The following is a 6,003-nucleotide window of genomic DNA, read 5'->3' on the forward strand; positions in this document are numbered from 1 at the left end:
TCATTCTGTATGGTGCTGCAGCAAATGAAAATATTCCAGCAAAGATTACATCCATCCCACTTCTGGCTCACAGTCTGATTGCTAATCTGTTCTTGAACTTGCTACAACCAGTCATCAGCCTCAAGGGCTGGTGGTAGAAGTACCGCTGGGCCCATGAATGACCCAGACTCACCTAACTTCTCATCAAAATCACTCCAGGAGATTTTAAGTGAAGAGTGAAATCAATGTATATAAAACTTAAGCAAGGAAGTGCAAATCTCTGCTACCTCAGGTGGCCACATTGTATTCTCTTTGTTACAGACTCTTGAAGCTCTACTGCAAAAGTATGGCTCCAGATTATAGGAAAAAAGTTGTTCCGGGTCATTTCTAGACTGTGTGCACCCATGGCCAGTTTATACTTGTCTTAATCATCCCAACATTGTCTAGCTCTGACACTTTTCTCTTTCCTCTGCTTAGCCCCTGGGGTGCAGCAAACATGTCACCTTACAGCTCTTATTTTGTTAGAAAAGTTAAGTGCTTTCAGTTGCTTGTCATTATTTTGTTCACTATATTTCTTTCAGCTTGCATTCAACTTTCTTGAACACAAGCAGTCATAACTATATACAGGGGAGCTTTCACAAGTATAAAGACATTAATGATTTCTTATGTCTCTTGAAAAAAAAGATTTATGGGGATTATGATTGCGTTCTTCCTAGTCAGATGACATCGATGGATCATAATCATCCTGTGAACAACTGGTACTCCCAGTTATTTCTCTGTCTCATTTATTTCTAAGTAGTGTGTTTAGGAAAAAAATCTCATTAGTAATTGGACAGTTTTGCAAAAACAATGTTGCATTTTATGCCATTTCTAATACTCTAGACCTCAAAGTTGTCCAACTCTTCCTTTAAAATACACTGTTCCTTCACTGTAATGACAAATGTATTCAAGTAAGTATTGTCACTAGCTTTCAATAGCTCATTTCTGTTTCTGTGCCAAATTATCTGATGAGAGCATTGAAGAAGACAGGTCTTTTTAGAAGGGCCTGACTGATCTCTTAGAAACTCCTTTGTTAGTCATTCTCTAGCCAGAAGTTCCCCTTTCAACAGTACCCATTATCTCTTTGTTGAATTAATAATTTCCCAGTGACACTCCTCCAATAATTTACCCACCTTTCATTCATTTTGAAAGACAGTTACCAAGTAAAGACATCTGAGTAGACTGGGATGGTAAACACATGCTGTGCCTTACTTGATTTCTTCATTTTCCCCCACATATGTAACAATATTTCTTCAAAATACTATTTAGATACTATTGCTAATTCAATGAAAAACATGAGAAGTGTTGGTGTTTGATTCTAGACAAAGGTGGGTTATCCAGATATTGGGATCTGTAACTCCCTGCTCTGGGAGGTAGCACTACAGAGTGAGACAATCTTTTCCTTGCTTGTGGCTTCCCCACATCTACTCTATTTGGGTGACTTTATTTTGTGATCTATGCAAATGTCATCTTTAAAAGAGAGTACTCTCTTCAGAGTATAATAATTAAACACTGCTCTCAAGACCTCAGAATATGATACTGTGTTTCCTTTCTGCTCTCATCCAGGCTGTCTCAGTGACACTTATTTTAGGTACTTATCATTAAGAATTTATGGGGTGTTATTTTCAAGAGCCCTGATGGCCTTGAATAAACGAGATATTTGTCTAAATATTGGTGCTCACATTAGCACTCATAATGAATTCTATTGCATTGCCTGATGGGCCTATGAATTACAGGTAACAAATCTCCACCTTCTGGATGGCTTCAACAAAATAGTTGTAAAATCCATCCTAGAAAACTTCACACTTAACTAAACATTGATCTTCTAATTGATCTTTAGGGATCACTTTAGTTCCCACTGAAATTAATTTAAAGGTCCCCATCTATTTTGGTGAGAGTTGGGTCATGCCTCAAGTGAGAAAGGAGATTAGATCAGAAACATGCACAGAAATGAATAACGAATAAAACCCATTTAAAAATACTATTACAAATGCTGGTGCTAAAACCACCATGTATCCCACCTTGCTTTAGTGGTACTATGCTTTGTTAAAATGATCTCACCATCTGGAGAGAAATAACTAAACAAAGGTCTTACTATTCTCCTTATTTGGTAATTGCAAAGTGGGGCTTTTCAGAATTAAATGAGCAAAAATTCAACATAGCAAATATTATCCACTGGCTGAATGTTGTGTGTAAGCAAGGATGATGATTCCTTCTTCACCATCACACCAGGACCTTGGGCCACTACAGTGGCACAAATTAAGGTGCCAAATCTCTATGGCAAGAATCTGCAATATGTTTAACTTCTGGGTTTTGTCACAAAGAGAGATTTGTACCACTCACTCACCAGAAAGTTAAGCGATCTAATCAGAAGTTTGTAGAGCTGTCCAGTTTGCATAAGCCCACAGAAATTTAAAATAAACATTACGTATGTGGAAAGGAGCAGGAAGTAGAATATCCTTTAAAAGCCAGCTGTCTGTTTACTGCCCAGCCTGTAATGAAGCTGTTTGTTTTTAACTTGGATGTCATTTGTATTCTCAACTCCTCAGTTAGTATGGTAGATACACGAAATAGCCATTAACATAAAGATGGTGTTTTATGTCTTCAGAGTTTCTGTTTAGACACATCTCTATTTGTGGCCAATCTCTCCTTGAAATAATTGAGATAAAATGCCATAATAGCTCAGCTACTCTAAAGTTTGGAAAGGCATGAAGATCAAGTATCAGTTGTTCTGGCTAGGTGAACTTGCAGAGGCAAGTGTGTGATAAACAACAGAAAGTACAAATATTTTATTTCAGAGGAATCAAATTATGAAGACAAAAATAAAGATTGTTTTACATTGTTTATACTCCTTAAAAATTATAAAAGTTATTTATCCATCCCACATTGGAGATGTCACCTGGATTTGGCAGTTGCACAAGAGCATGCATGCCAATGAAGTCCCACACCAGATATCCTTGTAGGACGTATTGCTTTGGGGAGTCTGTGTGTTGTTATCAGGTGTATTTACCCTCAGTGTGTAATTCCTGACTCAGAGAGCTTGTTTTACAACTTTGCTGAGAACATATGGGGAGTGCCTGGGTGTGGGATTAACCTATTGTCAAGAAAACAACCAAAACATAATTTATAGCAAGGAGTGTTCAACACAGGATCCTGTGTGAATGAATACCCCGTATGGGCTGGAGGCCAGTTACGTCCTCAGCTTGTTATTTCCTAAGATGATATGTTTCAGTGTGTGCATTTGTTTGTTTTGCATTTCTACAAACAGAAAGTGGAAGTCCAACCTAGCTGACCTAGTTTGACAAATACTTCACTTATTGAATAACTCTGGCCAATTAAGTTTTTCCACAGAGATATGCATATCTGCCTGGCCAAATTCCATCTGACCACGTACTGCTGGTTTCAGCTGGCCACAGGTCAGGCTGGCAGCTTTGGAGCAATGCTGCTTTTTCTGAGGCTATGTGGAGCTTTGATGGACCAAACAAAATGATATAAAGGGCTGTAATGGCCTCAATGGCATATGCCACAAGCTTTCTGTGCATCCTAACAATACTGATGAAGGCCAAGGCATCAACATCCACAGGCTGCAAGCCACAAAGCTATATCCAGTTTCCTGGGTCAGAACGCATGCTACAGTGGCTATCCCTAGGGATAGGGAGCTGCATGCTGTGTGGTTACACAGCTTCCTGGGGAAATGCTTGATAACCTAATGGCTGTCAGGATTTCCAGGTTAGGCTCTGCCAGGAGGGATGCTTGGCCTTTCCAGCAGGCTAGCATGTCCATGGGCCAATGGTGTCTGAGCAGGGGTGAAGGGGCACAGTGGCACAAAAGCAAAAGCAGAGCCACAGGGCTGAGGGTTTTTCTTTCTACCATATTAGGAAGGAAGAACTGAAGGTGTGAGAGTAAGAAAGATGTGAGAGGCTGAAGCCATTGCTTTTCTATTTTGCTTCAGAAAGAGGACAATGCTACCAAGTAGCCCCACCCCTCTGATCACTGGACATAGCAGGCACACGGTTTCAGCTCATAATATCCCTGATGTGGCAGGGACTCATGCAGAATGCCCCCTTCGAAGTCAGACAGAATTTGCAGGCTGACATTTTACATAAACCATTCTCAGTATCAGATGGAAACCCAGGCTGAAATCTGTAGCAGTTAAGCTGTCTGAGGTTCAGGGCTGTGCTGTCCATCGAGAGGGTGGTATGTGTACACAGCAGGGGAGCAGCTGAGTCAGCCACCTGTGTTTTATCTCTTGGGAAAAATGTGTCATGATCCTAATTTTCACTTTTTAATTAAAAAGTCTTTTAAGGTTTCAGATTTTTGACTAGTATTTTAATGCGTTTTAAAACTTGTAATAAACTCTTGGCATTATTGTGTCAATTGTATCATTTGTGTAAGAAGCTTAACCCAGTGTCAAAAATTGAATGCATTTGCTGAGTCTATTTTTAATCTTTAAACATGAAATCTAAATATGTTTCTAGACAGTCAGAAAGGTGATTATCTCTGTTCTGTCCTTCTAAGGCAATGTGCTTTCCTAATAATGTTATTTATAGCTAGAGGCTATTAAAACATAGCACAGACAGTGTGCCTACATATCATGTAAAACTGCTTGCTGGAATAATTGCACGTTTTTCTTAAGCAATATGGCAGTAGAGAGATGGCTGAGTACTATGTAAGTGCTTGCTTGGCTGTTTACTGGCAGGTCCCAAAAACAATCCCACTCTTTTGAGACATTAAAGAGCTTGTAAGAAGTCTAGAAGTGTGCCACACAGGTGGCTGGAGAATGATGCAGAGCTGTAAGACTATGTCTCTTACAGCTGAGAGGTGGTGTTTGGAATCTGAGCATTTGTAACTATATCAAATACTCTGTGGGTTCACTTGAGGTGTTCCGGGTGTCTTTTGGAAATGGTTATTCCCCTCCTCCCAGGTAAAGGAAGATTAAATGGATGAGGATTTGAGTTTAAAATGGAGCTGGGGCTTATGGAAGAAGTTGAAATATCATATACTGTGAAGGGAAGAAAAACTCAGAACTATAATTCAATATGTGTAGCTATTTGGAAATGAGAGCATACCCAACTAAATGACTGGGTTTAAAACACACACATAAAGGAATTTTTGCCACAGCATGTTTTTCCTAGACAAAGCATGCATAATGGAACTCATTTCCACAGGATACTCTGAAAGCCAAATGCTTACAAGCATTCTAAAAGGTATCAGAAAAATCCTTGCAAGAGGACACATGTCTACTAGATGGAACCTCTGGCTCAGGTAATCCATATGCTATCTGTCAGGAGCAGGCTGGATACATTGCGAATGATCACTGAATTAATTGCATATGCTTCTGCTATTCTTAAAAACTTTTGCTATGCATTATGATGATTGGTAAATTGGGCTTTGTTGACTTTTGATCAACCAAACCACATCACTCCTTACACTGCAATGTTCTGCTCTTTGTCTGCCAAAGAAATGGCTTCATCCAGACAATGTTTTTATAAGGGGCAAAGAAAGTGTAGAAAAACAGCAGACTGAAAACTGAAAGGTGGAGAGTCCCAACATGAAATAACTTATGGAACTAGGAAATAACTGTCATTCAAGCTGGTAACATGATGAGTTGTTGCTACCCAGTTAGATAGATAATAAGGTATTAGTGAAGTCATCAGGTTAAAATATGGATTTTGATCAAGAGTATCCCAATAAACCAAGACTACAGCAGATAATGACTAGGCAAATCTGTAACTTAACAATGTTAACCATTTTGTTCAAGGGTGGGGAAATATACATGAAAGCAGCAAAATTGGCCAGGACAAGAAAAGAAGTTAGAGAAGACCCATTTCAAGCAACTGGGGGAGAAAAGGATTAATAACTTGTGATGAATTTTAAAAAGCTAACAAGATTTTAAAAAAGAAAAAGGGTAAAAATGAAGCCAAAGAATACTCATTTTCCTTGGTTGTACTCCATGTTCTATATTCTTGGTACCTTTGCTGAAAA

The sequence above is a fragment of the Prinia subflava genome, chromosome 4, assembly GCF_021018805.1.
Source record: "Prinia subflava isolate CZ2003 ecotype Zambia chromosome 4, Cam_Psub_1.2, whole genome shotgun sequence".
In the NCBI taxonomy this organism is placed as follows: domain Eukaryota; kingdom Metazoa; phylum Chordata; class Aves; order Passeriformes; family Cisticolidae; genus Prinia; species Prinia subflava.